The sequence below is a fragment of the Sarcophilus harrisii genome, chromosome 1 (assembly GCF_902635505.1).
Source record: "Sarcophilus harrisii chromosome 1, mSarHar1.11, whole genome shotgun sequence".
Lineage (NCBI taxonomy): Eukaryota > Metazoa > Chordata > Mammalia > Dasyuromorphia > Dasyuridae > Sarcophilus > Sarcophilus harrisii.
Window position 1 is genome coordinate 242,348,705 of NC_045426.1, and position 16,240 is coordinate 242,364,944.

The following is a 16,240-nucleotide window of genomic DNA, read 5'->3' on the forward strand; positions in this document are numbered from 1 at the left end:
TAATCTCAGAGTTGTCTTAATTTGCATTTCTCTGATCAATAGTGATTTGGAGCATCTTTTCATATAACTAGAAATAGTTTCAATATCTTCATCTGAAAATTGTCTGTTCATATCCTTTGACCATTTATCAATTGTAGAATATCTTGACTTCTTATAAATTTGAGTCAATTCTCTACATATTTTGGAAATAAGGCCTTCATCAGAACCTTTGACTGTAAAAATGTTTTCCCAGTTTATTGCTTCCCTTCTAATCTTGTCTGCATTAGTTTTGTTTGTACTTAACTTACTATAATCAAAATTTTCTATTTTGTGATCAATAATGATCTCTAGTTCTACGTTAATGGATATGTCAATAAATATCTATTAAACACTTACTAGGTGGCAGACACTGTACTAAATACTGGGGATACAAAAGGAGTTGTATAATTCAATGATAATTCAATGGATCTATGATCTCATTGATGTGGGCATTCTCTCCAGTGTCTCAGATTGCTTTCTCATCCTGAAGGACTCTTGCCAGTGAGAAAACCAGAAGTAATCACAGCATAGGTCCCATCCAGTCATTTCCTAATAGCAGAAATATTCTCAGACAGGAATTAGTAAATACACAATATCTGTTGAACCTGAATCCACACCATCACTGACTACTCACAAATGGCATTTTCTGTGGGCTTTGCAGAGGCATCCCAACCTAACCACAAGCAGACAACACACATTATAGGGGAAATACTCACACTGCCTATTCATCTGGCTGCCTCTCTATGAGATTTAGGCATACAAGCAAAACATAGTAATGCATACAGAGAAGGGTGGACCTGATAAAGAATCAAATTTGATAGCAGTCAAGCTGTTCTCTAACGATCTACTTCTCCCTTGTATTCTTGAGCACCAAATAGTGAAGGGGCCAATTCACAAATTCTACCCAAATATGCTTAAAGGCAGCTATCCCATGAAAAGTAACCTGATATACTCCCCTGTTCTCTATTAATTATAGCAGTTCCCTTCCCCTTAGGGAATAGCTATAGCTCAAAAATTATCTACTCTAGTCCAACCAGTATTCTGCTATACTGATTTTCTTGCTGTACTAATACAATCCACTTATAATGGATTAATTTTCAGCAAAGAGGGAAATAGCACAGATTTTAGAAAAAACAGAAAAGATAAAATATTTCAAATCAAACAAAATCTCCAGATATTTCAACAATATATAAAGTGATAGCATGGTATAATGGAAGAGTGCTAGCAGTAGAGTCAGGAAACATTTGGATTAAATTCCTAGCTCAAATATTTACTACCTAACTCATCTGTCTGTCTATTTGTCTAACTATCTATCATCTACAGATAGCCATGGTGAGCAAGTCATGTAACTTTTCTAAATCTCAGGTTCTTTATAAAATGTAGATAATCACTTCTATAGTACAAATATCATGTGGTTGATGTAAAGATCAAATTAAATAAATGTCTGAGGTTGGATTAGAATTCATTTCTCCCTGACTCCAAGTCTAGAGTCCACTTACTGCACCAGACATCCTGGACATCCTTGGCTGACAGGACTGTGGTTTATGTTATATACCATAAACAAGATGATTTCTTCAGTCAATTAAAGCTCATACAATTTAATTTTAATTGTTTACCCATTGCCTCAAAACTTGAATACCAAAGGCTAGCTTTCACTGTTAATTTTTTTCAACAATATACTTAACTACAGTAATTTTAGTACTCTTTTGCCATGCATGATTCTATGTATGGTACAGTGAAAAGAGCACTAGACCTGGAATCAGAAGACCAGGGTTCAACCATTTAGTATCCATTTGATTTTGAACAAGTCACCTTATTTTCTGAAGACCTCAGGTTTTTCATCATATTATAAGAGGATGTGACTAATTGGTTTTTATTAATTCTGATCCTATTATCCTGTTACATTGTCTGGATAAGAAAAGAATAATAATGAACCATAAGCACCTACTATATACTAAGCACTGTGCTAAGCATTTTATAAAAATATCTCATTTAATCCTTATAACAATCTTAGAAAATCTAGTACTGTTATTATCCCCATTTAACAGTTAAAGAAACTGAGACAGATAGAAGTCAAGTAACTTGCTCAGCATAACATAGAAGTAGTCAGTGCTAAGGCTAGATTCCCCCAAGCCAGTTTGAACTGACACGAATACATTTCTGGATGAGATAGCCCACCCAGATTATTCTCTCTACTGTTCAGGAGTAGATGACTCTTTCATTCCATGGGTTGCTCTAGACATTGTGTATAATCTGTGGTATTTTAGCAGTTACTATGACCTTTTTCAGGGAAGAGGATTCAGAGACAATGGACGTATGTAGGTCACTGACTATTGGTCACTGTTTTTGACACAAAGGATGAAGTTCTATCTCATTTAACTTATCCTGAGTCCAGGGGAGTAAAGTAGAATGGGTACAAAAGATATCCTCTTCCCTTTTATAGTCAGAGAAGTTACATTTTCTTTTACACAATGGACTGTTGAACTCTGAGAATTAAATAGTCCTTGGAACTTTTTCAGAACATGAAGAGTAGACTTTGTCAGTGGTATTGTTAATGCTAGGTTGAGATTTTCTGCATGTAATTTTGGTAGAGGTTCCTGTTTATAATAATCTTGAGGTTTAAGGATTGTCTGACTCAGGGGAATTCAAAGGAAAAACATTAAAGTCAATATAATTGAAGGGAAGGTGCAGGTTGTAAAATAGAAAATTTCTGACTCAGTTCTGGTTGGTATGAAACATTTCTTTTACTGGAGCAGCTAATAAAATTCTATTTTCATGGGCAGTTTTTCTCTATTATGCATTACTTTTCCTGTTTAGTGAAACTTTATTATGAGAGCTGTTTATAAAAAAAGAAAGAAAGAAAAGAAGAAGAAATAACTTTTTAAAAAGAGTTTTGGAAGCATTTTTCAAAGTGGGAATTCTTTTCTCTTTTAGATTTGAGACAATAAAAAGCAAGGAGTTCTCATTTAATGGCATCAGAAACCAAAACTTTTAACACTGGCCAGCAGATTATTTATCTGATAGTTAACACTGTTGTAGAACTATCCTAAAATCAGAAGATTTTAGAATCATTGACAGACAAATTGTTAAAAACAAAAGTCTCCGGGAATCTCATCACTGTTGTTTCCTCTAGAAGCCTACCCCATCAAGAATAAGAACTATTTCATATTCTTCTTTGTATCCCCAACTCCTAGCACAGTGTGTGCCATAAATTTTAGCAGGCACTCGATAAATACTTATTGAACTGATTGGAATTTTTTTTGCTTTTTAATCTGCCAAATGGATAGTATCTGTCCTACAGAATTGATGCAAGGATCAAATGAGAATATGTGTAAAAAGTGCTTTATAAATGTCAATTAATATGATTTAGAATCTTCCTAAATAGGAGATCTTATTGATTCATAGAATCTTAAAAATAGAAGGGATTTTAGATACTACCTAGGCCAACTTATCATTTTAAACTTAGATAAGAAAACTGAGACTCAGAAGCCAAGGTCCCTTTATATTTCTGGGACTCTAATCCTAGACTCTTCATTCTCATCCCAGCTTTCCTTGTATTACATCACGCTTTCCAAATGGCAAGTCCAAAAGAAGATAGGGTCACACACAAAAAAATCCTCATTTAGTCTTCTTGCAGGAAGCATAGCTGCTATGCCGGGCTATCTCCCTGTATAGGATAGCCACAACCACAAAAACAATCAGAGACTCTCAGAATAAGAAAAAGCAAAAAAGTGGTTTATTATGATCTCATGAGAAATCTCTCATCTAACAAGGTGTTTGTCACCTAACCAGGTACAGAGTACAAACTGCAAAGTACAAGATTAATAGACTAGAAGTCCTCCTTTGACCTTTTCTGCCATTGTTTGGGGGAGTTCAGGCTTACACTCCAAACCCAGAAATCTGTACAAGTCAATAATAAACTCTTAATTTAAATTTCCCTAGAGAACTGCTATACAAGCAGATATCCTCAGATGAGAGAATTTGAAGGCACCATCACCTTTAAAAGAACTTAAATGCTAATCAAGAGTTAGTGGGAAACAGGAGGGGAATGTTCATTCAAGACGATCAAACACCTGCAACATTTTAGCTATGGCTCAACTTATTGCAAGTTGAGCCAATAAGTCATAATTAGAGAACAGTTTAAGGCCATATTCCCATGAGAGAGTTTTCACTCAGTTCATTCCACAATCTCTCCTCTTTATTCTTTGAAGACATCTCGCTCCATTCTTGATACATTTCTTCAACCAACTTGTTCTCAGTTTCCAATCCCTCTGGATGTGGTTTGTCCTTTTTCTCTACTGGGGCCCACCCCTTGACTGGGGCCATCTACTTTCCTCTCCAGATTGCTTAATCTTTCCTCTGTGACAATCCCAGTCATGTCCCTGAAATATAAGTTTTCCTATAAAACTTGTGGGCCATCCAGGGCTGCCACCCTCCTCTGAATCAGCCCATCATGGTATCCTGTCTTGTAGTGTCTTTTCCCTTCCCCCATACCATGTGGTATCTCTCCTAACTTCACTACACTTTCTGATCCTACTTCTTTTCCCTATGCTAATTAACTTTTTTAGGGTGCTAAGTCCCTTTTAGTCTGCTAGCTAAGGGCATGTATGCCCCAACCTCATGGGGTATTCTCTTTCTACTGGGAAATTGTGGAATTTGTAAAGTCCTTTCCTTGCTAACTATATGGTCTCTCAAATCTATAACAAGTCCAGTGCTTTTATTGTCTAGTTGGAATTATTTTAATCATGGCCTGGAGTTTAGTGAGTCTATTCAGCATACAAATTGGGGTCCCATATAAGACCATCACCCCAACCATTTGTGTCCCCACTAATTAGAGTAGATAACCTTTCACAAATAAAAATTCCTATCACAAAAGATACAAAACAGTAAAACAACAAAAATACTAAAAGACACAGACAGATATATGCATCTAGCAACAGAGAGATGACTAGATCAAATACTCAATTATTTAGGCTATAGTGACCATATATTTTCAGATTGGAAACTGCAAGATTCTACATCTACTGAACACTTGCCCTGATTAAGGAAATTTTCTTTGAGAGGAAGAAGTAGAGTTATGGTTATAATCAAAAACTGGTCCTTCAGGCCTCAGCCTGAGAGCACGTACATGATAAGTTAAAGCATCCTTAGGTCAGCTTAACAATTCCATCTTAAATCCAGTCTTAGGAATAATCAGGTTCTTATTCAAAGAAACACTACTGGGAAACTGAGTCAGAAGGATTTCACTTTAAGCAGAGGCTAATGTTATCCTCCCAACTCTTGCCCAGATACTAATCTCTACCTGTAACAATTCAGCATCACATTCATCTGAGTGACTTGTGGCATATTCTTTTCAGATGGTGTATTACTGGCTTGATGATCCATCAAACAATCATATCTGAAATAAAAAATCAGTTACAGTACCAAGAGATTTTATGTCAAATATGAAATCTTCTTAATCAAAGCTTCAGGTGAATTAGCTCTCAAGGAAGGATCACATGCTCTAAATAAGTATTGACTATACCTACTTACATTGATAACTATAAGAGATCCATCCTAAAAAGTTCACAGCTTATTTTCATATCTAAATAGATTTTAAATTTAATATTACACAAATAATTTTACTTTAAGATGTTCAATAACAAATTGATACCAAAACATGTTTAGGTATTAACCATGTTCAAAGGGACAATGACATAGACCACTGCTCTCAGAATCTCCCTAAACAATGGGAACAGCTTTAAAATGACTCAATACAACCAATTAAAACTCATATAGAATATAGAATATATTAATTTCACATTAAAGAACCTTATCAGAATTAACATTAATGATTTCTTCAGCCTAAAAAAATGTTAATTCAACTTTCTCCAATCAAGGAGTTTCTATAAACTTTTCTGGAAATATAAATACTAGGTGCAACATCAATATTGTTAAAATTCCTCTAAGCACAATCTCCCCTCCCACAAAAACATTCCTAATTGCAAAGCAAATTTTAGAGGATATAAATTGTCTTTAACAATCCATTCTTCAGGTTCCTCCAAGGTCCTTTAAACCTGGTGTTCTCAGCCTCTGGGCTTCAGTCTCAGTCATCTGTAACATTTGGTAAGGTCCTTCCCACTTTACTTCTTCCAGAACTCCTGGAACTGCGGACTCCAAAGGTGTTGTATGGATCAGCAATCCTTGTTTCCTAAGAGCTAAAGAGGGATGAGGACAGAGCCAGTATGTAATTTCTTAAAAACTTATCCTTCATTTCAAAAGAGGATATTTCCCTTTTTCCTCCCAAATGAAATAAATCAATCTCATATGGAGAAAGTCTCAAATCACTTCCCAGGAGAGTTCTAATTCTTTTAACAAAGCATAGGCAAACATTTGGTCCAAGGCAATTTTGTCTTTAACGTCAATTTTTAGTAATCTGTTTCTTAAGGATCTGATTCTTTCTTTACACTTTCCCTGATGAGAGTAGATGCTCAAGTATATGGAATTGCCACTCAATTTGCAATCTTTCCCCATTTATTCTTATAAAATCTTAGAAATAAATTATGTTCCATTATAAGAATCAATAGTCTCTACCAATCCATACTTAGATACAATGTGTTCCAATGTTATTCCACTAACCCCTCTTGAAGTAGTAGAGTCCAGGGGAAAGCTTCCACCCATTCCCATTTCATTTCATTAAAATCTAACCTGAATATTTTAGAGCCAGACTCCCTTTTCCAGCAGGAAACCACCTCAATACTTTCTTATTTATCTTTAGACATATTATACACCTTTTAGATAAACACCAAATTTTCTTGCTTTTACTTCTTTGTTAAAGGGAGAAAACAAGACAAAGCATAAGATTAATATTCTAAATATCTTTGGGCTGAATTTCATAAAATTTATATCACATATCCAGCTGTACTGACAAAATGTCAAAGCACAGCTCATAAAATCTTTACAAATTACCCAATATACAATTTAGCAAGCAACATAGTAGCTTAAAAATATATTTCATCTAATTAGGAGATATAATGTGACCTCTATAGGTTAGTTACCAGAGAACCAAAATTTTAATTTCAAATCAAATAAAAGATTTAAATTTCAAATATTCAATAACAATGCACACATATTTCTTAACTCTTATACCAGACTAAGCAAATTCACAATGTTAGTAGATACTAGTAATTATCTCATACAATTTGAGAATCAGAATTCCAATTTTAACATACATAGCCCCAAAATTTAAGGTGCCAGAAAACTGCCTTTTCAAGTCTGTCCACAGGGTTTAAAGCAATTGGCAGATTTTAGGAACCTGGGAAAGAGAGTTGGAGACCCAGGTGTTCAGCTGCAGGTCTGTGGTCTGGTAACTAGCCCACACCCCATATCAGAAATGGGGGGGGGGGGAAGGGAATAGGACATGTTAAAGATGTTGGAGCACCAGCACAGAACCCAGAAGAATTCAGGACAGCCAGAGACATGATCCTGCAGGATAGATTTCACAAACCTGAAAAGCTTGGAAAATTCCAGAAAGGGCAGTTGTTGTTGTTGTTGTTTTCTATAAGTTTCAGTTCCAACCCTCAGAAGGTTTTTAATCTGTAAATTAGTCCTACTTAAAAATACAATAGACTAACTCAATTTAGCTGATAGACAGCACCAGGCAATTTGAAAGAGTCTCAGAAACCCCAGAATCTGCTAAAATGTTTTAATGGTTCTATAACTTTAACTATTTTTGTAGACTCAAATTGGTCAATTTTAGGTCCACAGAAATGTCAGGTTTTGTTGTTGTTGTTGTTGTTTTGTTTTGTTTTTGGTGTGGCAGTTAAAAACTTTCCCTATTTCAGAACTAGTCCTTCCTCTCTCTAGCTAAAAGCGATTTGCATAAGTCCAACTATGTACAAAACAAGCACTTTTTAAATTCTAAATAGCCAGATTTTTTCCTTTGTAATTCAGCTAAGAAAAACACATTGAAGACAAACACAGGTACACACACACACACACACACACACACACACACACACACACACAAACTGCTTTTCTAAATCATTCAAGCTCCCCTTCTTGGCCCTACCTAGAAGTGGATTGAGGAGGGGAGTTCTGAAGCCCTTAGGAACTGGTTGGCTGATATTGAAGCCTCCTTTGAATTTACACCCAACCCTTTGAGGAGGGACAGTTCAAACAAAATGACAATATTTTCTCATAACTTTGGTACTTCATTCCAATTCTTCCTGAAGAGCTATCTTCCAGAACACTAGATAGATTTAGATCCAGCTACCTTCCTTCTCCAAGGTTTATAGTATTTTGTCCACAGGACTCATCTGATTTTATCAAAGGAAAATAGGAAAATCCTTACAGACTCGAACCATCTAGGATTTTCCCAACAGCAAAGGGAAATAGGAGCCTTTTACAGACTACTACCTAAATTCTCCCAGTCTCAATCCATTCCCACAGGTGGCTCACCAGTTATTGGGCAGAGGAAAGTCCTTTTACAGATAGAGTCTCTCTTCCCCTTCCACACTGAAAAATTCTTGCTCATCCGGACTATGCTACATAACTTACCTGACTGATTTCAAACTTTTCTCAGCTGGTTTATCTCCTAGGTCTAATTAATTCTCTATCTTTGCTAGTCTACTTCTGATTTTGCTTTTTCAAAGTATGCCTCTTAGGGACTTTACCCCCGGAGTTCCTGAGCTGAGTCCTAGGATCACTGGGAAACTCTCCAGAGAGTGTCTGCCCAAGGATTCGGTTATGGGAAAGACCCCTCATGAACAGGAAATATTCTTGAACAAGCCTCCAAACTGTGTGGGACAATAGTGACTGTGGTGTTCTTTTCCAAAACACAGCCAGGTGATAAAAGAGTTCAGATCTTTTATTGTGTCCTTCAATATAGCCCGGTTAGCTCAGGCCTATCTCTCTGCTTGGTTCCAAGAGCTCCTCCCAAATGTCTCCAAATCCAAAGGTTTGTCCTTCCGACTCCAGCCAGCACCAAGGTAGAAGATACGATGAATCTCTCTTTCTTTGAAGATAGGGCTTGTAGGCTTTCTTGCAGAGTGCTCCTCTCCAACTCCTGGGAATGCTCCCAAGAAAAACTCTCTCAAGTGGCTCACTGGAGCTGTATTTATGCTACTTCTCCGAGAGTGGGATTGTGGGATATCTCCCAGCATGCTCTCTGGCTCTAAGGGAGGTGTGAATTCAGATATCTTTCTAAACCCTGAAATCTCCCAAATTTGTGAACTCCATTGAGTACTTAGATACTTATGAGCTCTCTAAAGATGTGAACACAAGCATCGTGTCTATCAGTTGTACTTAGTACCTTGTTTCAAGTTCTGGCCCAAAATATCTCTTTCTAAGATCAAATCAATCATATTAAACCATGCTAAATTAGATAATTATTGTCTCTATCAACTCTAACGGCTTAACAATTTGTAGATTCCAACAAGTGACCACAAAAACAGAGTAAGAAAAAGCAAAAAGGATTTTTTTTACAATCTTGTAAAAAAGGGCATTTCCCATTTGACAAGGTGCTTGTCAGTAAAGGGGTGCACAGTACAAACTACAAAGAGCAAAATTAAATGGACCAGAAGTCCCCCTTCCCCTTGACCTCTCATTATTTGAGGGAGTACAGGCTTATACTCTAAACTTGGAGATCTATACAAATCAATAATAAAGTCTTAATTTAAACTTCCTCAGAGAATTGCTACCCAAGCAGGGAGAATTCAAAGCTATCATCACCTTTAAAAGAAGGGCTTAAATGCTAATTCAGAAAAGAAACAATAGAGGAATGTTCATAGCTTTTTAGCTATAGCTCAACTTGTTATAGCAAAAGGCTCAAGTCATAATTAGGGATTGGTTTAAGGCCATATTCCCATGAGATGGTCTTCACTCAGTTCATTCCATACATCCCTACTACTGCCCTGTCTTGATTTGATAAAATAGGTATGAGTGAGAAGCTTTCTCAAAAAGTCTGAGACTAGGCCTAAGTCACATGATCTCTCTTCCCAGAGGCCTATAGAGCTGGAAGATCAGGTCTTGGGCCCAGGTTGCAGGAAGTCACATCATCTCAAGGCCTAAAGGTTTCTAAAGGCCAAAGCCCTAGGTCAGTGATAGGAAGTGATGTAATCCACAGGAAGCAGACATAATCATTGACCATTGGTCAGTGAGGATTACTTCCTTTTAGTCTATCCAATGAAAAGACTTGGATTTTTTTTGCTAGTTTACCAGCTGTTGTTTCCTGCTGATCAGGTCGATAAGCACAGGTTGGGAGCTAGGATGCTTCCTGGATGTGCTGGGCCTTTCCCTGCAGGGATTAAATAAATGCTTTCTCTTGGTACCTGAAGATGTCTCTGATCAGTTAATTTGGGCAAGGGGGTCTAGCACCCGTCCCACACAGGTAATCCCAGAATAATTTTAAAGTTCTAAAAGGGGAATTAAATTGAACTCTAGCAATCGAGCTAGTTTATTCGTCAAATAACAGACGTTATCAGCATGTTTAATTAAATGTGGAGATGGGTTAACGGTGTGTCTGGCCAATATTATATATAGTAAGGTGAATGTGTGGGTGGAAAAAAATTAAGGTAGAGAGGGGTAAATCATGCCTTACAAGCACTCCTGACATCTTTTGAACTGTTTTACATGTACAGAGTTCTCACTGATTTGGCCAAAAAGTCCCTACTCTTCTCAGCTGGCAAACCATGGCACCATCTAAAACAACTGTGACATTCAGTAAAATCCATGGTGGGGGCCAAAACAAACGTGAAAATTGTTCACTTTTATACAGCACCAGAAAAGTCTAGAAGAGTGCTGAAATCACCATTTAAAAGAATTTCCCTAAGTGCTAAAAGAACTGTGAATTTGAATGGAGATTCTCCTAAATAGTAGAAGTATTCAGAGACAAATTTGCATTTCATATCTGGAACTAAGATTTAGACTGCTGGAGCCAGAGAAAACAATGAAGACTCCCTGCCTTGTGCTCTAAGAAAGAAATGTGAATGATAATTATAGGAATGTGGGAAGGTAATTCTTGGTCATTTGTTAAGGTTTCTTTGGGTGGTGCTTTTGTTTTAAAAAATAAAAATAAAAACACATACATGATGCAGAAAGCAAATAAGATTATTAAAATAATCTTTTTTAAATTTAGGAAACCATTTGGGGGGGGCGTGTTTTATTTCTTTCCCCCTCCTCCCCACTTCAGTTTAGGAATTCCCTTCCCTGTGAGTTTTAATAGGATAGTTTATTGTTAAATCAAAATGTCATCACTGACCTTGGCAATGTCACCTGGTAACAAGGATGAAAATTACATGGAACAATTTGTATCATAAGTGAGCAACCCAGTTTTCCTTCAACAGCAAGAATGTGTCATATGTTTTGTCATTCTTGAGCTATTGCTCAAGCAAAAGCCTATTTGCTCTTCTAAATTTAGTCCTAGGTAAATTGCAAACAATATGATTTGGAAAATTTTTATCTCCAATTCAATTAAATAATCTTTTTTTTTTTAATTATCTACTATGGGAAGAGTCAGTGTATTGTAAGAAAACAGAGACTTCCTTAGGGAATAGGTGATTTGGGTCCTAATTCCGAGTTTGTTTTGAATATTATAACATTATATAATGCAATAGGACATACATGTATATAATCACAGACACACATAACATTTATGCATGTCTGTATATATGCATACACTGCATTTATATGTACACATGTGTGTTACATGTATGTGTATATGTACATACCTGTAATTTAATCAGGGTAAGGAAATGCTAGTGAAGAGCTTCCTTTACTAATTCAAATTGACACATGCTCTGCAATTTGTGGTGTTGGAGACTTGACTGGAACACTGAGAGATTAAGGGAAATTAACCTGAGTCATATGCTAGGTTTGTGTCAGAGACAGGATTGAACTAAAGTTTTCTGATTTTTTAACTACTCTCTATCCATTACAAAAGATTTAAGAAACAGAGGGTAGGAAACCTGCTGTCAGAAGTGCTTGATATCTAGTTGGATAAACTGGACATAGCATCAAGATACAGTTAATCACATGATGCCTTGAATTATTAACTAAGTTATAACTATCAGTTCTTGTGTTCAAAAAAGGCTAAAATCGATATAGAGTGAAATGATTATAAAGATTTCTTTTAAAAGGTGGAATTTAAATAGAAATTGAATATTGGATAAGAGATATATGGGAAAATACAGGGTCACAAAACAAAAGATGAATCTTGGAAGATGGCTAACCCACTCCTCACCTTTGTTTGACAGTTGAGGACAAGATTAAGAGCTTTGCCCAAGGTCACATAAATAACAAGTAGCAAAGCCAAGAGCTGACCTCAGAATCTTCTCCATTTGTATCTAATATTAGTTCCAATGTATTACATACTGCTTTTTTTTGTTCTAGGTATAAATAAGTACGAGCATGACATATTAAGGGAACAGTTGACTAAACCACCTACATTGGAATAGAGGTTTTGTCTTGGGAATAATGAAAGATAAGATTGTGAGATGCCTTGAAAGATGTTCTGGCAGTGATCAGTTGTGATTTCATAGGGCTGCTAGGGAAGCAGACTTCTCACCATTCAGTTTAGAGAATGGTATAGATGATGGTATAGAGATGGTTTAGAGAGTATAGAATGATGGAGACATCAGATATGACTAATGTGCCATTTTATTTTATTTAACTCTGTTTCTTTGTTATGAGTAAGGGTTTTATGGTATGGGGCAGGAAGTCCTTGAAAAATCACAGGATTAAAAAATGTGACTATTAAAGTGAATTTTTTTTAAAGAAAAAAAGGTATAATCTAAGGAGTTTGAAATTTATAATGAAGAAAAGATCAGTAAGAATGATATGACAACAGAATTAAAGAATCTTTAAGTCAGAAAAGAAATCAAAGATAATCCAATTCACTTGCTCCTTAAATATGAGACAAGTCTTCAACATTTATAACTGATTGTCTTCCACTTGAAAACCAATGGAGACTGAGACCCCATAGTAATAATACTTGAATAAGAATGGTAACAAGAGGAATGGGGAGGGGGGAAGGTATGGATAACAAGAAATATTATGAAGAGAGACTTAACAGATCTTCAGGAAAGATTTGAAATGGAGATGTTAGGCAGTGATGAATTAGGGAAACAGTGATTCTGTTGACAGAAATAGACACATCAGAGGAAGAACTGATTTGAGAAGATGGAAGAAGCCTCAATTTCGATCTATTGAATTTGAGAATATGATGAGTTCTAAATATAAACATATGGCAAACAGTTGAAGATATGGAATTGTAAACCCAGAGAAAAATCAGAATTTTATTCATGCATATATGTATGTATATGAATCCATAATTTCATATACATATATACATTTGTATTATTCTTGATTCCAGTTCCTAATTATATGTAGTTTGATCTGATCAATGACAACCGATATGATGGTTAGGGACCCTACTTCTAAAAAAGTGGAACAGAAGACCCTGCCCTCCATCTTAGAGTGAGTACAGATATTTTGTGACTTTTCTGTTGCCTTACTATATGAGAATAGAAATCATTTTGTCTGTTGAATCAGAAATGAGCATACATCCAAAAAGTTGTCAAAAAGATAAATTCTTTTTCCCTTCCTGATAGTCATGAAGTATAAGGGCTCTAAGTACTGGAAGGTCAGTTACTGCCCTTCTTTCTCCAAACAGCCAACCCACGAGTACATGACTTTCTAAGAAAACCTTTGGAGTGATTCTACTTTCTCTTTGTATTTCCTTTAATACAGGGTTTTGTAAGATCACAAAATGTGGAAAGAACCACTAGAAGTCCAGCAGGCAAGCCTTGTGAGTCCAGCTCTGAGGGTTGTAACTATGTATGTGTAAGAACTGTGACCTAGCCTATCATGGGCACCTGGGTCGCTGAGATATTTCAAGGTTCTTTTTCTGTGTTAGTTCCTTTATATCATGTTCAACTGATCTTTCTTAGATTATATAATTTAAATTATTTCATATTTTTTAATATGGCTTATATGTATATATATTTTTGGTAAATATTTCATTTTATTTTGGTTGTCACTTTTGTTGTCCTATTGGGCTTATGATTAAGCACAATAGTTTCTAACAATTTCTGTTTCTTCTTCCTTTGTGAATTCTGTTTCTTTTTCAATATAAGCAATTTGGTCTTCTTCTATTTTAATCAGATTAATTTACTTTTTTTTTCTATTTTATTAGGTCTTTGTGTTTTGGAAACCAGTTCCAAATTATATTTCACAATTCAATGGTATTTTTGCTTTCAATTTACATTACATCTTTGATTTATTTTTTGAATTTTTTATTTTGGCATTTAGTAGGAGTTTTTTGCAACTTTGTCTTTCTAGTTGCCTGTTCAATTTATTGAAATTTTTTGTCTCTCATGCTTTTTTACTTATATTTATATTTAGAGATATGTTTTTATAATGATATAAAAATTATCTTTGCATCTCAAAGTTTCCCATGTTGTCTCATTGTCCTTCCCTTTAATAAAATTATCTAATTTTTCATGATGTATTCTTGTCTTCATCAAAACCCCAGAGATCTCAAATTCTTATATATTCTTCCTTAATATTGATTTTATGATCAATCTTCTGAATTCGAAGTTTGTAAGTTTGGTAAAATTTCAATGTGAAATTTTATACCTCAGAAATCAGCAAATTTTACAAATCAGGCCTTGATTTATTGGTTGACCAGACTTTAAGAAGGAGAAAATATTAATGTTGCAGATTACAACTGTACTTCAAAGCACATCATGTACACATTTCCCACCCCTCCCTCCCATACTGTCTGTCAAACATTTACCATCATGGTTTCTTCTTCCTTTCCTTTTCCTAAATTTTTTCCTTCCTAGTTTAATGGTTTTCTATATTATATTTTCTCTTTGTATTCATTCTTGTCTTTTTCAGATAAGAATGAAGAATGCTGAACTGAGAGTCAGGAAGACTTGAGTGTGATCCTGGGCAAATTACTAATCTCAGTTTTTTCTCTCTACCTTAGTTTTTTCTTCTATAAAATGGGAATAATACTATCACCCACTTCGAAGGGCTATTGTTAGGACGAAATGTGATAATATATATAAAGCACTTATCAAATCTCAGAGTGCAATATAAATGCTATTATGTTTACTAAAAAACTGTAAAATGTTTATTCCTCCTACTCCCTTTCTTCTTGTTTATGTACTCTCCCACACACATCCTTTATGTGAAATAATATTCTACTTTTATTCTTTCCCTAGTGTATTTCTTTATTCCTCCATTTTATTTCTTTTCTTAAAAAGAACAACAAAAATGTTATTTATCTTACTGAAGTTCCTCTGTCATGCTTAAAGATAACGATTCTGAAGTGTCTCTTCTCTCTACCCATTTGAATAGAAATACTCATAATCATTTACCCCCTTCTAAGGACTCAAAAAACATTTACCTTTCTACAATCTTTTTTTGGATACCTTAGTTTTTGTCTCATTTTTTTCCTCATGTCTGTTCTTTTCACCTAAAATGCTGGATAAGATTCATTATACTAAGGATTAATTTTTCCCTTACATTATTATACTCAGTGTTGCAGAGTAAGTTATTCTTGAGTGTAAATCTTTATGTTTTGACTTTTGGAATATATTACAAGATCTCCTTTGCTTTCAAGTTGTTGCTGCCACATATTTTGTGATCCTTATTGTGGTACTTGAATTCTTATTAGCTACTTACATCACTTTTTTATTTGTTCTTGTTTGCTCTGGATATTTCCATCTGGACATAACTTCTGGTCCCTAATTTTTGGAGTTTGTGCTGATTATTGTTCCCTCTTCTCAGCTATATTTATGACTTCACACTTATTTGCATGAATTCACAATAGCTTACCTAATATGACTCCTCTCCTCACCCCTAATTGCTCATGTGTATATGTATATGTGTGTGTGTATTTTTCTTGAGCTGTATAGCTGGTTTTCTTAGTGTGACAGCTCTACTAACCACTATAGTTTTTTAGCTATCTTTTGAAAGTTTTTTTTATAAGGGATTTTAATTTTGTTTAATTTTCATTTTTATTTATAATTTATATTTCTGTGATTCCTTCCAGATAGTTGTTAGGAGAATAAAATAGTTTATATAGGGAGATAAGACTTCTCCAAGAACTTTAATATATACATTTTATGCAGAAAAGATTTGTTCTATTTCTACCCTAACAGTATATCTCAAATCCATCCTCTTTTCTCTAATTACATAATCACCTACTTTAGGTTCTGATCACCTTCTGCCT

The 16,240-nt window shown here is 35.1% G+C and overlaps 1 long non-coding RNA gene across 1 annotated transcript in view; it reads right to left on the minus strand.

The window, feature by feature from the left end:
• Positions 1 to 15,847, minus strand: part of LOC116419368 — a 46,968-nt gene extending 31,121 nt beyond the window's left edge. Inside the window, exons 1-2 of the long non-coding RNA XR_004229662.1 lie at positions 15,691 to 15,847; positions 5,321 to 6,215 (exon numbers count right to left, since the gene is read on the minus strand). This is a non-coding gene — a long non-coding RNA (uncharacterized LOC116419368). The remainder of the gene's footprint in view (positions 1 to 5,320; positions 6,216 to 15,690) is intronic.
• Between the last annotated feature and the right edge of the window lie 393 nt (positions 15,848 to 16,240).